Raw genomic sequence first — 26,948 nt, 5'->3', positions numbered from 1 at the left:
AAAACTTTCTTATGCCCTGCATGTTCCATGGGAAGTTCACAGCAATTTACAATAAAAAATATGTACATAATTATAACAGATAAATTATAACATTCATAATTATGACAAAATATAATCATTACGTTAAAATAGACGAGGAATCAACAATCTTTAAAGACAAAATGAGACCCAGAGTTAATTTAGGTAAGCCTGCTTGAAAACGTTCATCTTAAGTGCCTTTTTGAAGGCACCTATAGATGATGCCAATCGTACAGTATCTGGTAGGCTGTTCCACAGCCGAGGACCGACTGCAGGAAAGCCTCTGTCCCTTGTTATTTCGAGTCTAGTGACTTGATATTTGGCATTTCCAGTAAATATATCGCAACTATATCTTTTTTGAAATGTGGCGACCAGAATTGTACACAGTATTTAAGGTGCGGTCTCACCATGGAGCGATATAGAGGCATTATGACATTTTCCGTTCTATTAACCATTCCCTTCTTAATAATTCTTAACAATCTATTTGCTTTTTTGACTGCTGCAGCACACTGAACTGACGATTTCAAAGTATTATCCACTATGATGCCTAGATCTTTTCCTGGGTGGTAGCTCCTAATCTGGAACCTAACATCGTGTAACTACAGCAAGGGTTATTTTTCCCTATATGCAACACCTTGCCCTTGTCCACATTAAATTTCATCTGCCATTTGGATGCCCAATCTTCCAGTCTTGCAAGGTCCTCCTGTAATGTGTCACAGTCTGCTTGTGATTTAATTACTCTGAATAATTTTGTATCATCCGCAAATTTGATAACCTCACTCGTCGTATTCCTTTCCAGATCATTTATATATATATCTTGAAAAGCACCGGTCCAAGTACAGATCCCTGAGGAACTCCACTGTTTACCCTTTTCCACTGAGAAAATTGACCATTTAATCCTACTCTCTGTTTCCTGTCTTTTAACCAGTTTGTAATCCACGAAAGGACATCGCCTCCTATCCCATGACTTTTTAGTTTTCGTAGAAGCCTCTCATGAGGGACTTTGTCAAACGCCTTCTGAAAATCCAAATGTCAAACGCCTTCTGAAAATCCAAATACACTACATCTACCGGTTCACCTTTATCCTACGCAGAGAACACATTAGTCTGGTTTTGCAATATTTACATTGGCTTCCAATAACCTACCGCATTACCTATAAAATTCTAACCATAATACACAATCTATTACATAACACCAACTCAGTATGGCTTTGCACTCTTTAGAATTCACAAACCCACAAGGCAACCACGCTCAATGGACAAATGTACGCTGGAGATACCATCAGTAAAATTAGCACATCTGGAACTGACACGTAAACGCGCATTTTCAGTTTCCGGACCAACCCTTTGGAATGCTATTCCAGAAGAAATTCGCTTAATAGCAAATACTAAAGAATTCAAAAAGGCTCTAAAAACATATCTTTTTACCAGCTTATAATATTACCGTATGTTTTGCTCCATAAGACGCACTTTTTTTCCCCAAAAGTGGGGGGAAAATGTCTGTGCATCTTATGGAGCGAATATTAAAAAAAAACAAACTACAATCCCCCACCCTCCTGACCCCCCCCCCAAGACTTGCCAAAAGTCCCTGGTGGTCCAGCGGGGGTCCGGGAGCGAGCTCCTGCACTTGGGCCGTCGGCTGCCGGTAATCAAAATGACGCCGATGGCCCTTTGCCCTTACTATGTCACAGGGGCTATTGGTGCCATTGGTCGGCCCCTGTCACATGGTAGGAGCAATAGACAGCCCATGCCAAGATGGCGCCGGCCTTCCATTGCTCCTACCATGTGACAGGAGCCAAACAATGGCACCGGTAGCCCCTGTGACATAGTAAGGGCAAAGGGCCATCAGCGCCATTTTGATTACCGACCACCGACTGCCCAAGTGCAGGAGACTGCTCTCGGACCCTCGCTGGACCACCAGGGACTTTTGGCAAGTCTTGGAGGGGTCAGGAGGGTGGGGGTTGTAGTTAATTACATTTAAAGGGTTGGGATGGGGTTTTTTGTTTTGTTTTTCCCACAGAAAGAGAACAATAAAAGTTTTCTGATCTGGGGAGTGGACCGAAATGGCCCTACCCAGACCCAAAAATAAAACGGGGAAAAAAACAATTTTTATGCACTCCCCTAATTTGCTCCATAAGACGCACAGACGCCCTGGAACAGATCCGGTTTAGCACACCATTTTTTAAAAAAATTTCCCCTTCTGAATCCTAGGTGCGTCTTATGGTCAGGCGCGTCTTATGGAGCAAAAAATACGGTACTTAACAAATCCTTCATAAGTGCTGACAGCCTCGATAGCAACATTACCAAAACGAGTGCCATATGTTTTTTAGTGTTCTTGAAGATTAATTTATACGTTTTTAGTTTTTTTTGATGTGTAATTTTAATGGTGTACATTGTTTTTGTCTATATTGCAAATTTTTAATTATGTAAGTTTTATCTTTGTAAACCGCTTAGCCGGACAGGTCTCTGCCCAATTTTGAGGTATATAAATCTTTTAAATAAATAAAATAAATATAAATAAATAAACAGGAGAAAAGTTTGCAGCGTGGGGATAAATAACTGTTAAACAGAATAGAAGAGAGGGCAGCCCTTTGTAGAACGCCAGTGACTTGAAAAAGATGAGCCAACTTTAACTTTAAATGTATGATCTGATAGGAGGTGAACCATTTAAGTACTGTACCAGATATACCTATTGAAGAGAGGTGAGCTGGTAGAACTGAGTGAACAATGCTTTCCCGGACATAATCTAATGACACATTCTAATGACTCCTCAAAACATTCAGCCCTTAACCATGCCTTTTGTATATAGCGTTTAATTTGTATATTGTTTAACCATTTCTACTCTTTCCTCTCTCTTCTTCTTTTCTCCAAGTTTTGCTACCCTTGTTAAATGTAACTGCACCTTCGGTCACCACAGTTCTAGTTTGATGTATCTACTGCACTCCCGTTTTATGTAAACCAGCAAGATATGTTTTCATGATTGCCGGTATATAAAAACCTTAAATAAATAAATAAAAACAAAAAATAAATATTAAAGGCAGCTGTTATATCGAGTAATACAAGAATATAGTCTATGTTAGCATCAAAGCCTTGAAGAATTGTGTCATAAGCAGACTATACTAACATCTCGGTACTATAACCTTTCCTGAAACTGTGTTGACAGGGATCTAATATGTCTTGATCTCCCAGGAGTTGGTTAATTGTGCCTGTACCCGAATCTATCTTAACCAGGTGAGCACCATCAGTCATAAGCACCCAAGGCCAGCCCCTAGTTTTTAACTGGCAATACCTAAACCAACTTTCATAGATGACTCCCTCTCACATGCAATAATACATAGCAGTTTTAGTTAGTTTTCAGCTCAATTAACACCTAATCTATAATGTTCAGCCTTTTGGGGGTTATCTTAGATACTTGTGTAACCCCTTCTCAAGGCACATAAAATAAAAGAAGGTCAGATGTTGAGATTTATGAACCTGGCACCAGCCACTGTGGGTACACTAAATCACAGAGCCGATACAGTACAGTGTGCTCCGATGGAGCGCACTGTTAACCTGCCCTTGGACGCGCGTTTCCCTTACCCCTTATTCAGTAAGGGGCGGAAAACGCGCGTCCAACCCGCGGCACCTCCCGCGTTTTTACTGAATCGGCCCGAGAATGACTAGGTAAATGTTGGACTGGACTTTGCCCAGAGGAAAGAGCTGTATTCTGTCTTGCTGGACAGGGAAAAGTAACAAAAAAATTTCCTTTTCCCTTCTGAGACCATCTGACTGCACCCCTTTAGCAAAATCTTCAATCCCTTAGGTGATAGGCTCACACCTTCAACCTACCTTCCTGGGATTAAAAGTAATAAAAAGTCTCACTCACTAGAAGTTATTGCAAATATTATAATCTTTTATTCTTCTGGGATTACAGACAATCAATGCACAATAAGAAAAATCACCAAAAGGATGAATCACAGGAATCCACAGCAGAAATAAGCAGCACAGCAAAAACAAGTAATACTTTTACATTTCCTCTTCCTCCAGTACAGCATCAGGATCTTAATCAGGTTCTCAAACATCCTAAATGTCTTAGTCACTCTTCAAACAAGTTTATTTATTTAAAATTATTTGTTTCCTGCACCCTCCAATGTTCAGGGTAGAGTTCTTATCAGTACTCACATCACTTCACACAATTCTTCAACAGTACATCTCAGCAAATTCCTTATCAATTTTTACAAGGACACGGTGGTCCATAGATCCCCCTAGGAGCCTAGTAATGATACTGTTGCTTTCATGTTGCACTGGCTCTGTTGGGCTGGATAAACCAGCAGACACATCGGGAATCCCTGCTGAACAAAAGATGCAATCTCTGAAGAACCCAAGTCTAAAATCAAAACACACCCACTCTGAGCATAAGTTTATATTGAACCAGGGTATATTCCCTCTAGAGGTCAACTTTGAAATCTTTCTTAAAGAGGCCTCTAAGAAACCATGCCATATTATTCTGTAAAATGGAGAAATCACAACACAACGAATAGTAGAGATTAAGTGACAAACTTTTGATCAAATTCAGGGACAAAATTTGGGCATATTAGATTTAGAGCCTGTGCCACACTTGCCTTGCTTTTTGTAAATCTCTGTAACTATAGTTATTTCTAGAAGCTCTACTTGTTGCTTAAAAAACTCTGTGGAAGATTTTTCTGTTAGATCTAATGGTAGAATATTCCAGAATCTCATGATCCACAATATATATCTGTGGCTCATTCTTTAACATGAGATGGACTCAGGTGTTTTTGTTAATTGGAGAACATAATAATTTCCAAAGTTCACCAGTGGTGGGAACAATGCAATTCAAATTCTTGTTTTTTGGAATATGCACTTACATGTTTTTTGTTTTTTCATTGTTTTTCATTTTGTTTGTGGTTTATTTTCATTTTATTTCGTTTGAATTGAAATAAACCAAATGAAATGGAAAAACAAAACATAATGCAGGGGCTGGGGTTTATCCTCTGGCACCTTGGAGGTACAACAAAATGGTGGCCGGTACCACTTTTAAGAAAGGCAGGAGCATCTGAGGTTCACGCCTGCCCCGTTTAGATTTCTACAGACCCACAGGTGGGATAAGAGGTTTCTGGGGGCCTGGGTGGAGAAGAACTTTGAGTTTGTTGTAAAAAAGAAATTAAATGGAATGAGAAATTTCGTTAAAATGGCCCATTTTGTTTAGCTGAAAGCTCATCCCTATTGATTTCTATCACATAAAAGTCTATACACTGGGCTTGATGTTCCCAAAGAATATCTTTTTACTTAAAGTTAGATACAGATGTAAATGAGCTCCCTAGCAAACCTGCCTGAGAAACTTTGCTATGGGGTCCAGCTAAAAAAGCTAACGATGCCTCATTGAGAAGTCAGCGAAAACTGGGAAGCAAAGATTTCATCGCACACAGGTTTTTGCAAAAAAGGTATCTATCCCCCATGAAGGTGCAATTACCATTTTTGCCTGCATGAGAAGACATCTTTGCTTGCCGGTTTTCACTGAATTCAGAGCTAATGAGCTGCTTCACATGATAATACATTGCAGCAGCTCATTAATTTAGCCTCTCTTAAATTTTCATCATAGCAGACTATGCGCAAAAATGTATTACTTGTGAAGGGGGAAAACTGCACATTTTTTAACATATGGGACCTACATAGAGGAAAAACTTGCAAAAAGGCCTGCTTGCAAAAAATGTCATCATTAAGTTCATAGGCCCGTACCATAAAAAATGTTTTTCTTTTCTCATTATTAAAGTAAATGTATCTTACATCTTACTTCTTCTATTTTCCATTATCTTGAATAAAATATAGATTATGGAATTCAAGGGCAGCTTGACCAATCAGGGGATCCAGAAGCAGTTAATGTAGGGTATGTGCACACCCTCAGCCTAAAACACCAAATTATAGGTAAACATAGAAACGACGGCAGAAAAAGACCAATCGGCCCATCCAGTCTGCCCAGAAAGCTCCCACACTTATTTTCCCACACTTATCTGTTTCACTGACCACCAAGTTCAGGGCCCTTGTTGGTAACTGTTTGATTCGAATTTCATGCCACCCCCTGCCATTGATGCAGAGTAAAGTTGGAGTTGCATCAAAGGTGAGTATAAGGCTTAATAGTTAAGGGTAGTAACTGCTGCATCAAGCAAGTTACCCCGATGCTTGTTTATCCAGACTGCACAGATCAATGCCTTGTTGGATGTTGTCTGAATGTAAATCCTCTTTTCCACATTTCCTCCTGCCGTTGAAGCAGAGAGCAACGCTGTATATGCATTCAAAGTGAAGTATCAGGCTTAATTGGTTTAGGGTAGTAACCGCCGCAATAAGCAAGCTACCCTCATGTTTATTTGTTTACCCAGACTGTGTAGTTCAGTCCTTGTTGGTTGTTATCTGAATGTAGTTACTACCCTTAACAGAACGCATGGGGATAACCTGCACCGAGCGGCAGTTGCCACCTTAACAGAAGGGGTAACCCGCACAGAGTGGCAGTTACTACCCTTAACAGAAGGCATGGGGGTAACCTGCATAAGGTGGCAGATACTACCCTTAACAGAAGGCTTGGGGGTAACCTGCACAGAGTGGCAGTTGCCACCTTAACAGAAGACTTGGGGGTAACCCGCACAGAGTGGTAGTTACTACCCTTAACAGAAGGCATGGGGGTAACCTGCACAGAGTGGTAGTTACTACCCTTAACAGAAGGCATGGGGATAACCTGCACAGAGTGGCAGTTACTACCCTTAACAGAAGGCTTGGGGGTAAGCTGCACAGAGTGGCAGTTACTACCCTTAACAGAAGGCTTGGGGGTAACCTGCACAGAGTGGCAGTTACTACCCTTAACAGAAGGCATGGGGGTAACCTGCACAGAGTGGCAGTTACTACCCTTAACAGAAGGCATGGGGGTAACCTGCACAGAGTGGCAGTTACTACCCTTAACAGAAGGCTTGGGGGTAAGCTGCACAGAGTGGCAGTTACTACCCTTAACAGAAGGCATGGGGGTAACCTGCACAGAGTGGCATTTACCACCTTAACAGAAGGCTTGGGGATAACCTGCACAGAGAGGCAGTTGCCACCTTAACAGAAGGCTTGGGGATAACCTGCACAAAGCAGCAGTTACCACCATTAATAGAAGGCTTGGGGTAACCTCCATGAACCCAGCGTTTGTTACTACCCTTAACAGAAGATATGACGGTCATGGGGATAACCTGCGTGGGTCGTCATTTACTACCGTAAGCAGCTTGCTGGGCAGACTGGATGGACACTTGGTCTTTATCTGCTGTGATTACATATTGGCATACCCGGAAACTCTCCAGATTTCATCCAGAGACTCTGGGAACTTGTATCAATTGTGGGGTCTCCTTCAGGGGCGTTGTTAACTATGGGCACGTAGGCCCTGTGTCCCGAGTCTCAGCCCTCATAGCTTGCACTGCAACTCTCCTTTTTATATTTCATTTCCTTTAGGCTTTTAAGGGAACAGTAAAGCCAGATCTGGCCTTGAACTGTTTGGAAGGCTTGCACTCTCTCTACAAAGCACAGGGTGGGTCTGTTATCTTTAGCCAAGCAAGATGAGATGGCTTTCATACCTGCTTCTGGCCAGCCAGATCTGTAACTCCATCCTGGAGGACTCGGAATGGTCCTTGGGGGTTCATAAGGAATCATTGGGATATCTCAGTACTGTGGGCCCTGGGATCGGGCCCAGTGCTACTGGGTGTGCTGCCCTGTGCAGTTGCACAGGGCAGCACACCCGGATTGGCTGTGGAAAAAGTAGCTCGTGAGGCCACAGTGGACCTGTCCCACTAGCGGTCGAAAAGAGGAAGAGGCCCATGGAAATCGCTGGTAGATCACATCCCACTGGCGACCCGGATGTACAGAAGGCCCGTGAGGCTGTCGATGGATTCTAACCCACAGGCGAACCAGAAGAGGAAGAGGCCTGTGAGGTTGCCGGTGGACCCCATCCCATCGGCAGCCTGGAAGAAAAGGAGGCCCGTAAGGCTGCCGGTGGACCCCATCCCACCGGCGGCTGAAGAAAGAAGAAGGAGCTCCTTCACGGTGCTGGCGTACGCTATTCAAAACACATGCAGCTAGCGCATTTTCTGTGCTGATCTCACGATGCACGAGATCAGCATAGAGGAAGTGCTAGTCTCGCGTGATTTGATTAGCGCACGGGCCAGCACACGGGAAGGAGCAGCAGAATGGCTCCCACTGGTATGTGTGTGTGTGAATGAATGAATGAATGAATGAATGAGAACCTGACCTGGGGGTGTGCTATGTGTGATTGGGAGCCTGACTGGGGGAGGGGGTTAATATGAATGGGAGCCTGACTGGAGGGGGGATGTGAATGGGAACCTGACTTGGGGGGAGGGGGGGTTGATGTGAATGGGAGCCTGACTGGAGAGTTGTGTAAGTGTGCATGGAACCTGACTGGGATGTGTGTAGGTGTGTGTGTGTGTGTGTTGGGGGGGGGGGGGGGGGTAGGACCCTTCTGGGGTGTGTGTGTGTATGTGCATGGGAACCTGTATGAGGCGTGTATGTGCGAATGAATGACAACCTGCCTGGTGTGTTTGTGTGTGTGTATATGTTTTTGCATGGGAACCTGTCTGGGGTTGTTTGTGTGTGTGAATGGGAGCCCGTCTGGGGGTGTGTGTGTGTGAAGAAAATTTGTGCTGCCTCACTAATCCATGCCTTACTCAGAATGACTGGAAATACAAAGTTTTCAGGTATGGAGAGTGGTGACTCTTTCATCCTTATTAGTTTTACTTATTGGATGTCTGTGTCTGCCATTTTGAAATAATTTATTGTTCTTTGGGAAATTTAAAATTTTATATGAGTTCTTAATTACTGGATGTTATTCTCTTTCTTAGATCTTTGGAAATATTCTTTTTATAAGTATGGTTTTACTAATGTGATTGATTTACATTCCTTGATTTTATTGTTTGATGAATGATTTATGAGGACTGGTGATGTTTCTGTTTCCTCCATTGCTGCATTGCATGCAGAGTCTGGCTTGTTGCGGGTTCCGGTTCAGTCTCTGTTTATAGTTTATAGTCTCTGAATTTATAGTTTCTAAATTTGGTGAGGGTGGGTCTGTTTTGTATTTTTAATTGAGGTGGGGTATTCTGTGTTAAAAGAAAAACAAAAAATGAGGAGAGGGGCAGCACAGTGATTGTTCGCACAGCGCAGCAAATTGCTAGCGCTGTGCGAACAAATTCCTCATCCCTGCCTGGGATGAGGAAGATCTGTAACCCTAAGTATCTGTGAAGCAACACTGCAGAACCCATTGATAGGTTTCATATATATTATAAATACTAATGGACTGACTGTGAGTACTTTAAATCTGCTATTATATCCTTAAGTTCAAGTTAATGAAGGTGAATAGATCCTGTACTATGTGAGAAGATAGCTGTGTTTCATATCCTATGGCTAGCAACCTAGCAAGGCTCCAAGAAGGGATCAACCCGCATCAACAGGCCAAAATGTGGACAACTTGGGGAAAGTGAGTGATAGCCGCTGAAATATCTAGCATGCGGCCAAAGCAAATGGCTGAGCCACTACTATACCCTCTCCCACACCCTTCCCAGCATGACTACTGGCAGGAGGAAAGCGGCTACATTTTTTTCTGCTGGCTTTATTATGAAATCTGAGACATGTGGGGCCTAGTATCTCATGGGACCAGTCCTGCACGGTCAGACTTAAGAGTAGAGCTGGCAGAGGAGGAAACAGGTAAAAAGCACTGATGCTGCTTTCCTTCTGCTGGAGGAAGGGGAGATCTTGTGGTATGGTGTGGTGTGATGCAGCAATAGCAGGAACAGCTAGACAAATGCATTGAATATGGACCTTCAGATCTAATTTTAGCCACATATGATCAGCAGATATCACTAATGGATAGAAGAAGTGATATATTCACCTTTGCTTCATGAGGCAAAATTTCAAGCATCCTTTTTCTGAAAAGGTGTTGATTGCAACAAAGCTCTTGGCAGTGCCTCCAACTAGGAATCCAGGTTTGGATTCCCTGGTATATACTTTCTAGGAATAAATCTGGATAATGCATAAAAATACAAAGTCCTGCCCTTGGAGTTCACTCTCCAGTTTGAATTCCTGGACAATCAGCTAAACCTTATCCTTTCCAAATTCCAAATATCAGATTACTCAGTACTTAAATGCCAAACAATGTTTACAAGTCACACTCACCAGTGACGTGCAAGGCGAGGAGAATATCTGTACAGACAGCAGCCTGGTTAGCTGTTATGAGTCTCTGGAGCGCAGCAATCCAACAAAGACAACTGCAGCTGAAGCAGAGGTTGTGGCTACTATTAAATAGGGTAAACTAGTAGCTGATGGGAAATAAATGTAGAGAAAGGTGAAAGGATGATGGCTTTCTAGGAGCTTGAAGAAGATGCAGGAGAGCTGTAGCTTGCTTCCAACTGAAACCTAGCAGAAAGTTAGACAGTCCCAGTTTGCTTTAAGTCAAGGGATCAATAGGAAGAGAAGTGAGAGCAACAAGAACGGATCCAATCAGCAACATCAAACAATACCCAATAAGAAAAAAGAAAGCTCCACATCATGCAGAAAATCTAAGCTGTGCAATATCATAGAATGACACCAGGAGGCAGCATAATAAGGAAACATATATACATATACTGTGGAGGCAGTATATGTATATACAATGCTGTTTAGCCATTTCAGATCCAAGCATGAGGTAAGTAAATGTGAGGTATATTCTTCAGTTTAGAGTATTTTCATATGTATCACCTTCTTTATGGAATGTTCTGCCATCAAAATTGTGAGCTGAAACAGATGTAAAAATGTTCAGGAGACAACTAAAGGCTTATTATTATAGAGAAGCATATTCATAAGGCCAGTTTTAAATGTTTAAAGGTTTTCTGACTGTTTTATTTTTTTATATTATGTCAGTTTGATAATTATGATTGTATTATTGTTTGCGGCGCTGTATATGTGATGGAAGTTGCGGGTTACAAGTTTGTTTGTTTGTTTATTTATAAAATGTTCTTCCCCACCCAATTAACAAACATCTGTTCTGGGCAGTTTCCATAATAACATGCATAATCATAAACAAAATAACATAAAACAATACAGGTCAGAGTTAAAATACCTAAAACATTCTTAAAACTAAATTAATTTAAAGCATCCTGAAACAGGAAGTTTATTAAAAAATAAATACCAAATAAAGAAATTCAGATAGATTTTTTTAAGAGTAATACATTATGAATCTTAATGAAAGATGTGCGAATGCACAACAGCCAAAGTGGAAGCTTTGACGGTTGACCCTACTGCTCACAAGTTTCAAACATGTGCTAATTCAGCCCCTTCTTTGGTCTGTTACCATGTATCAATATATGCACACACATTTTTCTGCTAAAATACAGTGCCCTTCAAGCTCCACCTAGTACCTTGTTAAACTGGGGTATTTGAGGAGCCCTATGTACTTCTCCACTGACCTGTGGCTCATTCCTTCTTTCTGCTGAACAGAGCAGCATCACAACTGCCAGCTCTGGCCTGCTCGGCCCTTTTCTGTACTTCATTCCATAGGGTCTGGGAGAATCTGCTGGCAGTTGCCATACCCAACACTCGCAGCCTTGCCCTGGCCACTGTTTCCTCAGCTGTGGCCTCTGGCCCATTCTAGATCCCAAAGGAACAGGGAACAAGGAACCACTCCTTCCTTCAAAGATCTACAAAAGAAATTTAAAAAAAAAAAAAAAAAAAAAAAAAGAGACGTAAGGATAATAGAGAAAGTGGAAGCAGCTGAGTTTAATTTCAAGAAGGTGATAATTTCAAGATTCCATCTAGTGCTGCTGTTTTAGAAGGACCTAGGTGACTCAAGGTTAGCTAGATTAAAATGTTCCCTGGAGACGTATTGCGCTGAATCGCATTGCAGACTGCTAAAAATGGCCAATCAGTGGGTGCCCACAAGAAATTCTGTGGCTTTCTTTGCATGAACCATCCCTTACTTTACCCACCAGCATCGTTCCCACTAATCTGCATATGGGGGGGGGGGGGGGGGGGGAGAGAATGGGGACCTTTAGCTCTTTCTTACCCGCCTGGCACCACCCCAGCCACTTCACTTCACAGTTTGAACTGCCCAGGGGCCTGTTGTCTCATCAGAGGTGCCAGACCCATGTAATTCATACTGCTGGACGTCTGGAGAGGTGCCACGCTGATAAACGAGAGCTGGAGATCCCCAGTGCAGGTTAGTGAGAACGTTGTCCATTGGCACCAACTGACTTCCATAGCAGATAGCATTTTACACCAGTTCTGAAATTTACAGCTGCTCTACAGCCATGTTATTTTGGATGCATTCAAATATAAGCTAGAAGAGTTTTTTTCACAGTTGACTTTAAATCCATAATGCCTGGAGGAACTGAACAGAAGGCACATTCAGGTATAATCAAACAATGCTATATTGCCTATGGAATGAAAGGGACAATAGAATGAAAATGAGTACTTGGGTGGCCGTGCTGGTTTCTAAGTAAATTCCTTAAAAAGTCCTTTTAATACGCTGTCGTTGTCTTACTCCCCCAAAGGATCTGCCATGCTGTGCATAGGGGTGCAAATTATTAGACATTTATTTATTTAAGTCTTTAGATGGCACCTTATAATAGCTGGGAGGGAATGAGTGAAGGCCGCAGGTGTCAGCGCGCACAGGATGCACAATTGTGTAACCCCTTGCACGCACCGACCCCCGATTTTATAACATGAGCACATCTGCGTGCACATGTTATAAAATCGGGCGTCCATGTGTGCACGCTGGGTAGCAGATTTAAACACATTTAAGAAAGTTTTTTTGTTTTTTTTCAGCAAATGAACTGAAGCTGTGGAATCTGTTGCCAGAGAATGTGGTCAGATCTGGTAGTATACAGTAGCTGAATTTTAAAAGAGGCCAGAAGCATCAATTATCCAGATTGACTTGGGTGTCTCCTCCTCTGTCTTCTGGGTCCAAGTAACATGGAAAGGACTTTCCTACTGGGACTGGTCGGGAACTTTCTAGTGACTAGGACTTGTCACTGTCGGATACAGGATGAAGGGCTCGATGGACCACTGGTCTGACCCAGCATGACACCTCCTATGTTCTCTTGTATACTCTTCACTTCTTCATCTACACTATCATCTTCTGCCTTGAATGCGTAACCATCGAGATTCTTCTGGATTCCATTACAAAGAAACCATAAATAATAAATCATCAATCTATGCTTTTACTTAATCTCAATCAGTGGAAAATAAAAGCTCAGACACTTTGCCCCAGCTGCATTTGTCTGAAGAAAATGTCTGAGATGGGAGACTGGGTGGCTTTGTGTGTAGTTTCTTTGCTTCTGAGACAGTTCATAATGGAACTTTACAAGGAACCTGGGCTCTCTGTTTCTTGTAGTGGTGCACAAATACAGAAAGCACACACCGTTCTGCATTGCCTTTCCTCCCTCTCTATTTCTGTATATGTTTCATATTGTACCCAGCTGTGAATGTAGGAAGGGCGGGTAATAAATGTGTTTAAATAAATAAATAACAGATAATGCTACTGCTCGCTGGTTAAAGAATGAGAATAAGAGAGGGGAGAACTCCTAAAACAGCAAGAATATTTTGGCAAAAAAATTCACTCTCAAAGCAGTCAATTAATGGGCATCTTATCAAAAAATAACAATAAGACACAGCAACGGCAGCCAACCAAGTGAATCAGAGGAGAGTGTGACATGCTTAAAAATCCAACCAAAAAACTCTGTAAGAGAATAATTCTGCAGGAACCTCGTCTCTACCCAGCCATATCTGTCTACAAAAAGGATTAGAAATCTGATCTGGGGGCTCAGTGACTTGGTGCATCCATGCTATCCATCTGGGACAGTCCTTAACAGAGCTTTAGAAGGAAGTGCCAGTGGTAGCCTATTTTCTATGCAGTATTGCACAATTACACAGAACAAATAGTAATAAATACACTTGTAATATCACTGCTAAGCCATGGTTGTTTAAAGTGTTCCAGCTGCCCCCCTTCCCCCAGGAGCAGCCATGCTCAGGAATAACGTCACAAACATCTAACATAGTAGATGATGGCAGAAAAAGACCAAGTGGCCCCGTCAGTCTGCCCAGTTTAGCATTTAAATTTCTTTACCGTCTTATATAATTAAGTGGCTCTAGGCAATAAACAACAATCAGTTAACACTATACAATGGTACAATCATAATACAATAGCAATAAAATAAAATAGAATGCAGAAAACACAACCATCACAGAAGTAGGCCATCAGACATTCTAAAGCCCCAGAACATTCAGCAAATGCCTCCGCAAAACGCCGGGCCTTACAGTTTCCTAAACGCCATATAATCATTAAGGAACCACAGCCTATGTCTGCATTATATTAGCAGTACGCATACAAAATATTTTTGTTTTGTGTCAGTTTTTCATTTCAGGATTTGTTTTCTTGTTTCTGTTTATTTAATGTTAATTTAATGGTTAATTTGCTGAACTGAAATAAACATTAAATTGGGGGGAAAAAACCAAAACAAAAAGAATTGCCCCCACTTGAAACCACCCCCGGCCTCCCTGGTCCCTTATCTCTTGCATGGAGGTCTCCGAGATAGAAAGGAGCAGGAGCTAGCCCTCCTGTCCAGTTGTAAAATAATGCTGGAAGGCTTTGTGACCAGTCTCGTGTTGTTTTACAGCCATAAAGCATAAAGCTAGCCGGTGCCATTGTACAACCAGACCTGGCAAGGGCAGGAGCAACCCGGACTCGCTTTTGCCCCTATCTATCTAGGAAACCCCCAAGGAAGAAGTAAGCAGAGGCCGGGGAAGCTGTGAGTGATCCGATGTGCTAGTAAACAGTGCACGCTATTTGCTAGTATGCACTTTATACTGAACCGAAAAATCTGGATCATTTTTAGATTTGATAGACTACATCTATTTAAATCGACTCATTTATCACATTTTACCCATTCAGGTAAAGAAAATGCACATTCCTACATCTCCCTAAACACGTTTTGATACCTTCAAATTTATCTGTTTTTCTTCTCATCTCCATCTCTTTCATGACCTCTTCGTTTCTCCTCAGAATTTAAGAACATAAGAACTGGCCATACTGGGTCAGACCAAGGGTCCATCAAGCCCAGCATCCTGTCGCCAACAGGCTAAAAGTACCTGGCAAGTACCCAAACACTAAGTAGATCCCATGCTACTGATGCCAGTAATAGCAGTGACTATTTTCAACTTGATTAATAGCAGGTAGAGGTGGGAACATTATTTCATTTTATTTGGTTTTTTGTTACATAAGAAATGCCATGTTGGGTTGGACCAAGGTCCATCAAGTCCAGCATCCTACCTCGCTCTCTGACTGTGGCTAGTCCAGGTCACAGGTAACCAGCAGATCCCAAAAATTCACAGAATTCATGTAAAAAAAAAAGAAAAAGACATCAAACCCCACAGCCCCAGAACTCTTCAACCCTCCCAGCAAAGCCCCAGCCCTCTCTCTCTCCTTCCTGTTTTTGCTTCGTTTGCTATTTGTTTCATTTAGCTTATTTAAAATGAAATAAACAACAAATACAATGTAAAAAAGAAGAAGAACATCAGGTCCAGGCCTTTCCCTGCATTCAAAGTTTGAAAAACAAGAACCCCCTGCCCCCCCTCCCTGGAACCTCCACCCCCATATTTCTTACCCCATCTGTAGGTAGACAAGGGGGGCAGGAGTGATCCCTAGTCCCTCCTGCCACACCAGTGCTGTATTTGAAATATTCCTATGCTCCAAAATGGTGCTGGTCTCGGGTCAGCCAGCCACATTTTGAAATATGGCACTGGCATACTGGAGATCTCTCCTGCCCTGTTTTTACATGTAGATGGGATGAGACATATAGGGGACCTAGAGGAGCCTGGAAAGGAAATTACAGCAAGCTCCAGGGAACTTTTTTTTTTAAAATTGAAGCACAGGTTTGTTAGCAGGGGACCAGCATTGGCCCAGTCTGGCTGCTGCTTCAATTTCAAAATGAAACAAAAGCAAACGAAATTTAGTTCCTTTTTTTTGTTTCATTTTCAGAATGAAATGAGACAAAAATACAGAATGAGATAGGATCAACTGATACCAATGTTAATATACAGGGAAGAACCACACCCCCTCTGCATCTCATTCTGAGTCACACAGGAGGCAACAAAGAAGTAGAGCTCATAGTAAGACTTGGCTAGCTGCTTTATTCCCCCAGGTTAGGGTAGTCTGGTCAGTTGGAGCATGCTTTCCTCTGGAATAATATAGGAAATCTCAACAGAATTCTCATCTCATTAATCTAACTCTAAATGCCACAATGTCCTCTGTAACATTCTTCTTAGCCCAGGACATGGGAGTGGCTGCCGATCCCAACTTCCTTCTGCTGGCCCACTATGTCCTTGGGCTTAGCCTTTCTGTCATCAACAACCTGCTGCACCAACCCCATTAGTTTCTGGGGTGTAGTAGCCTGCTGGACCCAGGAATGGAATCTGATTGGTTCATTTAGGGGAGGAGATGCCTTGATGACATCATAGCCTGCATAGACTAATTCAGAGGGCACAGGTTGGAACTGATTATGGAGAAAATTGCTTCAGACTTGGGAGAAGCATTTTTACAGTCTTTAAAGCAGTTAAGGAATCCTGATATCTCCATGTTTTAAGGGACAGACTGAACCAGTCCTGGTTTCAGCTCATTGATTTGGCCTGTTTATCCTGCTTTTCTAAAAGAAGGCCATTGCTGCACCATGAAGGATAGAGAGGGAAAGATTGGTACTCATTTTTTCTCATAGCATAAGACTTCTAGTTCATTAAATTTAATTTATTTAATTCAATTTGTATATTTATAGGCCACTTTTCCATGAGATCATAATTTAATGCAGTCATTTTTTTGCTGCCATTTTTACAGTATGATTGTCCATTTATGTGTCTTTGGGTATGCTGTCTTGACTCAAAATGACAGTGTTTACATAGTAACACAGTAGAGGGTGACAGAGAAAGACCAACTAACGCATCTAGTCTGTCAACCCTGTCCAGGATGTATTCCAGCAGCTGGTCACAAAGTGAGACCTCTTATAGGGTATCACTCCTTATCTAGGACAAGCTTTGCACTGGTAGGAGAAAGGTGCCTGATGAGAGTAGTTCAGGCATAGGGACGGCAGGATACCACACGGAAATTAAAGGCTGTGAATTGTGACTATGTGAAGAATTCAATCAAGATGCACTGCTTAATGGGAAGTTAATGGAGGGAAGCTAAGAGGAAGGGAAAGCTGAGTGGGCAAGGAACGTGATACAAGATTCTAATCCCCTCATTCTGAAGAAGCTGGATAGGATGGATAGTGAAGTCAGGACCTACAATTTGCATAATTTAAATGGCATAGAAAAAGTGACCGAGGCGTTAGTCAAAGATAAGGAGATTCCGGATTTTGTGCATGTTGAGTGAGTGGCATCTAATGATAGCAGAGGGTGCACGACAAGGAAGAGCAGAATCCAGAGTGACCTACAATTCCAGAAGAAACGGCGCGAGAGGCGGGGAGTGGAATGAACTGAAATGAAATCCAGGAGGGAGAAATGGGGCTGAAGCTGACTGTAGGGAAGAGAGCACCTTTGGTTTTAAAAAGGTTCTGCCTGAGGAAATTGAGACAATCCAGTCTGAAGCTCTTGTGGAATTAGCAGAGAGTTTAGTTAAAATAGCAGGTGACGGGTGGGAGAACGATTCAAAGAGCCGGGTTTCCTTAGCATAGAAATGAAGTGAACAGTTAAGAGAAGCAAAGAGATTTGTGCCCAAAAAATGTGCGCAAAAACCTGGGTGAGATCAGGGGGAACACAAAATGTATCCCATCTTAGATGTACCAAAAAACAACAACCCCCTGAGGCATCGTTCAAGAGTAAAGCAGAATTTAAAAATGAGCAGCAGTTAAAACACAAATCATTAAGAGCCCACCTGTTCTTTTTGGTTCTGAATTCTATCTATTCCTGAGGAGATAATAAGTATTAGAAATCGAAGTGAATAAGGAAAGGGGGGGAGGGGGAGGAGGGGAATCTGTACAGTGCTATTTTCAAAGCAGTTTGCCATATGAAATTCTCTTTCTTAATGCAGCTAAACATAGTGCAATTTTAAGGAGAAAACCACTTAGAAAGACAACACTTTAACTTTAAATTTCACCTTTATTTTAATGTAGAAATCCATTACTGAGTTTACATTGAAAGAAGGGGTTGCCATTGGAGAGTCACCACACCTTAAATGTAAAAATTATTTTGGTTTAGGCATTTTCTATTGGGCTATTGATATGCAATATATATTTTTCTTGCAAATTCAACATGTATGTACTAGTCCAAATTATGCTGGCTCAGAATTGAACTTATAAAATGATTATGTGGGGAGGGAGTAGGGGGGATAAGGTTTTTGGGCTAAAACTATGAACGCCACCGTAAAAACTAGTGAATTATGATATGATGCTTCCCCGAGGGGATGGCATCTTTCCATGTTGTTGTGCAATGTGATATTCAATAACATTATAAATGATTAAAAAAAAAAACAACATAGGTGCAATTTTAGCTGCATTTAAAGGAGGCATTCCCAGGATGGGGAGGCATGTTCTGATTGGGAAAGGAAAATAATGCACATGCTGAAGGCTGCATTTTCAACTCTACGTGCATCGTTTTCCTTATTAAAAAGAAATAAAAACTAAAATAAATGCCCAGCATAAAAAAGCAGGTGCCAAGTGCCTGAGGGTTCTTTGCACCCGTGGCAAGTGTTACAGTGAAAGGACGTGTGCACTTTCATTCCACAGCTTGGAGCTAAGTCTCTGAGTTAAAAGCACCTGTGGACTTTGTCCCTAAATGGAGAGTTGGAAGGTGGGTCCCCATAAAGTATTAAGTGCAGCACATACAGCTGGAGAGTGGATTCAGAAAGGGGCATTTTTAAAATTGGTCATAATAAAGGGCACACAGCTTTTAATGCATAAGAAAAAGGGTTAACATATCGAAAGCAAAATATATTAAGGGGAAAGAGGAACTATGAACAAGAACAAAAGAAGAGGCCAGTCCAGTGCTTCAGCGGCAGTCAGGGCCGAGCCAACATTTGGGGGGGGGGGGGGGGCAAACTCCTTCCAGGAAGTGGTGCTGTGCCAGAATCAGTTCTACCAAAGATGGGAGTGCTGCGTGGTAGCCACTGCCGCCAGTGGGAGAGAGCACTGTGGTGAGCTGTCGGCAGTAGGTAAGTTGGGAGAGGGGGTGCATAACCAAAGGTTCGCCTAGGATGCCAAACACTCTTGCACTGGTCCTGGTGGTAGTGCTGTACACTGCCACATGGAAAGTCCCCAGTTTGATCCCCATGTCAGGTCTTTTGCTCCCCAGGTCATCTGGGGTTGGGGATGTTGCGGGCGCAGCATTCAGAGTCCTTAGGGGAGTTACTTGCAGTCATATCTCAAGGGCACCTGGTCCCCGACCACAGGACTATCACTGCAATGAGCACACTAGATATATTAGGAAGAGGGTGGAGATTTTATGAAATATGGGAAAAATTCCCCAGGTAGTAGTTAATAAAGGCTCATGGTGCCATATCCCAGACTGAGGAGGAGGAAACTCCAGATCCAAAAATAAAAGCCCAAAATAGGAGGCGAGAGAAATGAGGATCAAGGAAGTTGATGTTTTGAAGAATGCCGCTCGCATTGCTGCAGAAAAGGAACGTAATTTTCATCCTTCTTGTCTGCAGGCCCCAGACTGCAGCTAAAAATTATTTAGCTCTTCCTCTTGGCCGACTGTTAGTCTTTGTGGAATCTGCATGCGATCCTTCCTTTACCAGAATCTCAGTCCAGCCCAGACAGGGTCAATAGTACAAGGTGAAAACTTTCACTTGTCTGTGGCACCACAGAAATTGATTTGTAGACCCAACAGGCTAAGTACATTTGTTTGTCCAGGACCAGACCACCACAGATAGATTTAAAAAAAGGGTCTGAGCTTGACTTAATACTGTGTGTAGGATAAATAGCTGTTAACAACTAAAGGATATGGAAAGAAGAGCCTTTTTGTTTACTCTGTCTGCTGCTTACAAGCAGACTTAAAATGGCAAATAATCAGTGAACATGGTAGACATGGTTTTAGAAAATATATAGTCTGCAAAAATCAATCTTCTTCAAAAAGGCAGAATATACAGAGTTTATTTTATTTACTTATTTGTTTATTTAATTGTGTTGTTTCTCCGTCCTGTCGAACAAGGCGGGTTACAATGCAATGCTCATAATCACAATTATAGACAAACAGCAACACAATGACTCCCCACCACTGCCACCTTCCCAGCAACCGACCCCTTCCACTGTGCCTACGACTCCTCCCACTATCTTTTTGGGAGCAGATAAGTCTTTAAATCCTGCCGAAACTCCCACAACTCCTTTCCATGATGCAATTGAACTGATAACGGATTCCACATCGGTGCTACTGCACTTAAGAAGGCGCGAGCTTGAGCCCTCGCATGGCTAATGTGCTGCAAAGATGGCGCTACCAAAAAACTTGCTCCCCGGGAACGCAACGCACGATCTAGATGATACAAAATGAGCTTTCTGTTCAAATAGGCTGAGCCCAAATCATGCTGGATTTTAAAAGCCAATGCCAACATTTTAAAACAGACTCACTGAGAAATAGGCAACCAAATGCAGTGATTGCAGGACCGAAGAAACATGTTCTCTGTGTCATAAGAACATAAGAACATAAGATCATGCCATACTGGGTCAGACCAAGGGTCCATCAAGCCCAGCATCCTGTTTCCAACAGTGGCCAATCCAGGCCATAAGAACCTGGCAAGTACCCAAAAACTAAGTCTATTCCATGTAACCATTGCTAATGGCAGTGGCTATTCTCCTGCCCTCACCAACAGTTTTGCTGCAGTATTTTGATGCAACCAATTTAAACGCCGCTTAAGTAATCCTACGTACAAAGAGTTACAATAACTTAAGCACGACTTAACAATTGCATAATGTAACTGTGTGAAAAAGCAGCAAATCCTCCTCAGCTGCCTCAAATAATAAGCGGATGGTCCAAATGGAACCCCACTACATTAGCAATGTACTGGTCAAATTTTAACCCCCAAATCCAACTCTATCCTTAGGCTTTGAGCACAGTCAAATACTTTCTGTACCCCCAAATCACAGATGGTTGCCACAGCCCACAAATACTTCCCCCAGCCCACAAAGTTTCTGCTTTATGCGCAATTCTGTTTCATTCTGTTTGCTCCTATCCCCTCCTCAATAGCCCATAAAGACCCTTCCAATTGTTCTTCTCAATTGGCTCCCAATAGGGTATATAACTGAATGCCATCTGCAGATATTTGATAAAAACAAAACAAAACACTAAGGGCCAGATTTTAAAAACAGTGCGAAGGCGTAGATTTGTTCGCGCAACCCAGCGAGAACAAATCTATGCCTGATTTTATAACATGCGTGCGGAGCCGCACGCATGTTATAAAATCCGGGGTCGGCACGCCCAAAGGGGTGCACACTTGTGTACCTTGCGCGTGCCGAGCCCTAGGGGAGCCCCAATGGCTGCCCCGGGGACCGGCACCCATGGACGCGGCCAGGGCAGGAGAGCGGGGGCTGGGGGAAAGTTTGCCGCCTACCCTTACCCCTGCCTCTAACGCAGGGGTAGGGGTAGGCGGTAAGTTAGCAGGTTAAACGCGGGGCAAAACGGCAGGGTACAATAGCGATAGTCGGGGCGCGTGTTACTGGATGGTAGGGAATAGCTAATTCACTCGTTTGCATGCAATATACATGCCGCGTGCGGAAGGGGTTGCCCAGGGATTTTAGGACGCGGTAGGAGTAGGTTAAAGGGGGTTGTGGATCACAGGAAGGGCTAACGCGGCCGGGAAGTGAGTAGAACGCGGGTTAGGAGCGGAGTAAACGCGGCCACACTTTACTGGATAGACCTGTCGATTAGCTAGCAAAACAAGAGACCTTAAATATCTGGTGAAGATGACGTCATCTCAGGGGGACACCCCTGAGGCTCGCGCCACAGCTGGTACTTGAGTCGGGGCCGTGCCGAGCCCTCGCCCTTAGGCCTCAGGAGAAACATGGCGGAAGGCAGCGTCTAGCTGGTCCGGGAATGCCGGAGGAGGTCGGTAAGATGACGCCGAGGCAGCCAAACTTCCATCGACCAAAGAGGGAGTCGCCAAAGAGGTAAGGTGGGCGGAGTGGAGACGTCGGGCAGTGACGGTCGCAACAGCCTGTTCCAAGCCCTCCTGGGGAAGTCGCTGCACCTCAGGCAGAACCACTGGCCCCGCAGGGTCAGGGCCCAGAGCAGCGCCTGGCACACAGGTGGCGACGCCGGAGGAGATACAGGGAGTGTATCTTCCCTCTACGAGCATTCTGGACATGCCAGAGGACTTTGTGGTTTGCAGGTATTGGCTCAGCTCTTGGGCTATCCTGGAATTATGGGGTAGATTTTACAAAATTACACCCGTGCGTACTTTTGTTTGCGCACCAGGCGCAAACAAAAGTTCGCCGGATTTTAATAGATACGCGCGTAGCCGCTAAAATCCGGGGTCGGTGCGCGCAAGGCTGCCCAAAATTGGCAGCCTGCGAGCGCTGAGCCGCACAGCCTGTCTCCATTCCCTCCAAGGCCGCTCTGAAATCGGAGCGGCCTCGGAGGGAACTTTCCTTCCACCCCCCGCACCTTCCTCTCCCTTCCCCTACCTAACCCACCCGCCCAGCCCTATCTAAACCCTGCCAAGCACATCAACTCACTACTGCCACCTCTGGTGGTTCTACTTCCTGTCTAATAAAGAACTATCTGTATTTGTCTCCATACTCCAGCCTAGCCGGTGGTCCCTCTCAGGATATCCTCCTGGGGGCGCTGTCATCTGCCATCGGCCCAAGGATTCACCAATTTCCACTAAGTGTTTATTCCTTACACCAGAGCTTTCCAAATTCAGTGTCACGACACTTTAGTGTGTCGCCTGCAGTGTGCCGCGCAAGCCCGGTGCACGTGACGGGGCGGAGCAAGTGGGAGCCAATGCGGCCGCCGGTGGACCTCATCCCACTGGCGGCTGAGTAGTTAAGCATCGCTGTGCTGTGCCGAGACACACAGCAGGAAGATCGGCAGGGCCGTGGTGGAGCTCACGTCACCACAGCCCTGTCGCAATGAAAACACCTTAGACGGTCTTCAGGGTGAAGCGTGCTCCCAGCATTTTGGGCAGCCCCCTTTTATTGTAAAATCATTACATAGCATTGCATCGGATACATACGTCACATATTTACTGCTACAATATTTCCACATAAATGTGTATGCTGACCTTTTACTACGTGGGTGCAGAGAGGTGCAAACGGTCAATCTTCAGGCAGGGAGGGGGGAGGTCATTAGCTGGTCATGAGGCAATGGTACTGAGCTACCTAGGTGTGAAAACCCACAGAAATGCAAGTAGGTCATAAACTAAGCTAGTGCTGTAAAGCTGTGCCCTAGATTTGTTCCTTGCAGACTTCCTGTTAGCTATAGACAGGAGATCTGTTTGCTTGCTGCGGTCGGCACAAAACGTTTTCTTTATACTAAGAGTAGGTGTTAAGGAAAAACCAGTTAGAGATGGCAATGGAGTTTCCCCTTTCCATGACGTGGTTTTCCAGCGAGCCTGGAAAGCAGAACTCCTATCCCACACGGCAAGAAGAACAAGGTCACGTCTAAATGTGCAGGTGCTCCTCCTCCTTCCTGCCCACACAGCCCCGGAAGAAAAATGTTGCCGGAGCCGCACGGGCAGGAAGGAGGAGGAGCATCAGCCATGCGCAGAAGAGGAGCAGCGTTGTTGCAGCGGGCTGAGAATAGGAGGAAGTCCAGTAACAAGGTCCCCACCGCGAATTGGCCCGAGAAGATCAGGGCCGCTGCAGAGCCCATCCTGCAGCGACCCGTGAAGAGGAGGCCCAGTGGTAGAGAGAGGCTGAGGGCCCGTAGAATGCATGTATGAGCTGAGTTGAGAGATTGTATGTGCGTGTATGAGATGAGTTGAGAGACTGTGTGCCTGTGTGTGGGAGTGAGGACCTGAATGTTTGCAGAGACAGCATGTGAGAGCTGTGTGTGTGTGTGTGTGTGTGTGTGAGAGAGAGAGAGACAGCATGTGACAGTGAGAGCCTGTGTGTATGAATGATTGTATGAGAGAGAGCATGTGACAGTGAGAGCCTGTGCTTGAACAAGACAGCATGTGGGAGTGAGAGAGAACCTGGGTGTGTGAGAGTCAGACAGCATGTGCAAGAGAGAGACTATGTAAGAATGATTGTATGAGAGAGAGCATGTGAGAGTGAGAGCCTGTGTGTGTGTGTGTGTATGTGTGTGAGAATGAGAACCTTACTGTGTGTTTGAGGGAAGATGATAGATGGAGAGAAAAGAAATAGAAAAAAAGACAATATGTGAGGAATTGGCAAAAAAATAAGAAAGGGGAGGTGAAACAAAAAAGCCTGTGACCAACCGATTAGAAAACTAAGATCAGACAGCAAAGGTAAAAAAAAACAAAACTTTTTACTGATTGGCAAATGTAATCTTTAGTAATGTGCAAGAGTAGCACTTTCTCTATGCGGATCTCACAATGTATGAGGAAGTGGAGGAAGTGGAAACCCACAGGGCTTGCACAGAGGAGGCAGCAGAATGGGCTTCAGTGCCAGTAGCAGCAATCAGCGCCTCCCCAATAGCCATGCGGCATTAGTGACAGTGGCAGCAGAGGAATGAGAGAGACTCCGAGGTTGCTGGCAAAAGAAAGAGTGGGGGGTCTGCCTTTAGTGTGTGCATGTGTATGAATGGGAGACTGCCTGGGGGTGTATGTGTGTGAATGCATGGGTGCCTGCCTGAGGGTGTATCTGTGTATGAGAATGAATGGGTGTCTTCCTGGAGTTTGTATGTGTGAGAATAGGTGCCTGCCTGTGTGTGGTGTATGTGTGTGTGTGAGAATGAATTGGTGCCTGCCTGGGGGTCTGTGTGTGTGAGAATGAATGTGTGCATGCCTGGGGGATGGTGAGGGAGTGGTGTGAAAATGAATGGGAGCCTGCCTGGGAATCAGTTTCAGTGTGTGAGAATGACTGAGAGCTTGCCTGGGTGTGTGTGTTTGTGTGAGAATGATTGGGAACTTGCCTGGGGAGATGTGTTTGTGGGTATGTGAGGGAGCCAGAGAGAGTGAGAGCATGAGTGTGTATGAGAAAATCCAGGGGAGTAAGAGTTTGTGTGGGGGTTGTGTGTGGAGGGGGAGAGAGTGTCTTAGAGCCTGAGAGTGTCAGGGTCTGTGAGAGCGAGAGGTTGTGTGTATAAGAGCATGAATGTGTATGTATGTGACAGTGTATGTGTGAGAGAGAATGGACATGTGAGTATGTGTGTGAGAGAGAGGATAACCTCCTAATCCTTGACAATATCAGGGTGACTGGAAATCAAGAGTTCCCATGTATGGACAGCAGGGGCTTTTTAAAATCCTTATTAGTTTTAATTATTGGGTGTTATTTGATATATGTGCTGTTTTGAAATATTTTATTGGTGTTTGGGAAATTGTAAAAAATGTATATGATTTTAATTAATAGAAATTCTATTTATCAGTAGTTTTAAAATATTCTTTTATTAGTATGGTTTTACTATTATAACTGATGCTTTATGTTTCTTGATGTTATTTGTTTTATGAGGAATGGTGGTTCTGTTTTTCCATTGTTAATACACAGAGTCTGGCTTCTTGGGGTTTCCATTTCAGTTTTTTCTAATTTGTGCTCCTTTATTTTGTATTCTGTATTTGGTGAGGGTCTGTCTCTGCTCTGTGTGTGTGACCATGATGAGAGATTCTGCTAGCATGTAGTGTCTGTATAGGGATCTATAGCAATCTGGTTTGTTTTGTTTCCTCAGTAGGTGGTGTATTGGTATTCTAAGACCCAGTGTAATATTTACGCTTGTTTTTTCACAGGTAGGGTTATTGTTGTTTGAGTCCTTGGTGTTATTACTGTTATGTTACAATGGGATTGCAGTATAGATTTTGAGTGTCTTTTTTTGCGGGGTTTTGTGTTAGTTCACAATGTGCCTGGCAGTGGAAGGTGTTTGTGCTGCTGTTATTGTGAGGTGACACCAGAATTTGAAAATATCTTTTAGTATGATGAGCTGAAGGGAAACATCCAAGCTCCATTGTTTGGGGGAATTTCAGTGGATGCACAGAGTTACAGAACTGGAGGTGCAGGATTTATATTGACCTTCTGTCCCTTCCTATAAATTCCAGACTTCACTCTCATAGCCATATAGAATTAGTTGAATGAGGCTATCAAATAATTATATAGTGTGAAACTGGCCAGTTTTTTAAAATTACGCAGAACACCCTTTGGACTTTATTGACACCAAATATTCAAAAGCTGTGTTCATCCCATCAAGCTCATATATCTCATTAAAGATGTAAATTGAATAGCACAAAAACTTTGTTTTATTATTGTTACTCATAAATTATAAAATTACATTAATCTTGGAATATTATATATTTTTAATATAAATGAAAGGTTTTCACAAGATAGGTTGTGTCGTGAAACATTTTATTATGTATATATTTAAGGAAACATACATAAATTGTCGAAATACATTTCGTTCGTTTAACCTTTAACCTCTGGTTTGCTAGTAGACTGAATTACTGTGTCACGAAATTATGTTTGTCTAAAAGGTGTGTCACCAACATGAAAAGTCTGGAAAGCTCTGCCTTACACTACTAGAGCGGTCTCATACAGACTGCCACACTGTGGGAGCCAACCCACAACAGATCATTGACCCCGCCTACTTAGTATTACAGTTTGCTAGCTCCTCCCCTTGAGGGAGCAGCATTGATCAGATTACTCACTTCTCCCCTCTGGAGGAGGTGATCCATAACAGATTGCTAACTCCTTAGCAGATATACAACAGATTGCTAACTCCGTACGGAGATCCACAACTCTACTCTAAAGATCCACAATGCATTCCACTATCACTATTGAAACCAGT

This window comes from Rhinatrema bivittatum, chromosome 5, assembly GCF_901001135.1.
Source record: "Rhinatrema bivittatum chromosome 5, aRhiBiv1.1, whole genome shotgun sequence".
Lineage (NCBI taxonomy): Eukaryota > Metazoa > Chordata > Amphibia > Gymnophiona > Rhinatrematidae > Rhinatrema > Rhinatrema bivittatum.
The sequence above is the reverse complement of the archived record's forward strand: the minus strand, read 5'-3'. Positions refer to the sequence as shown.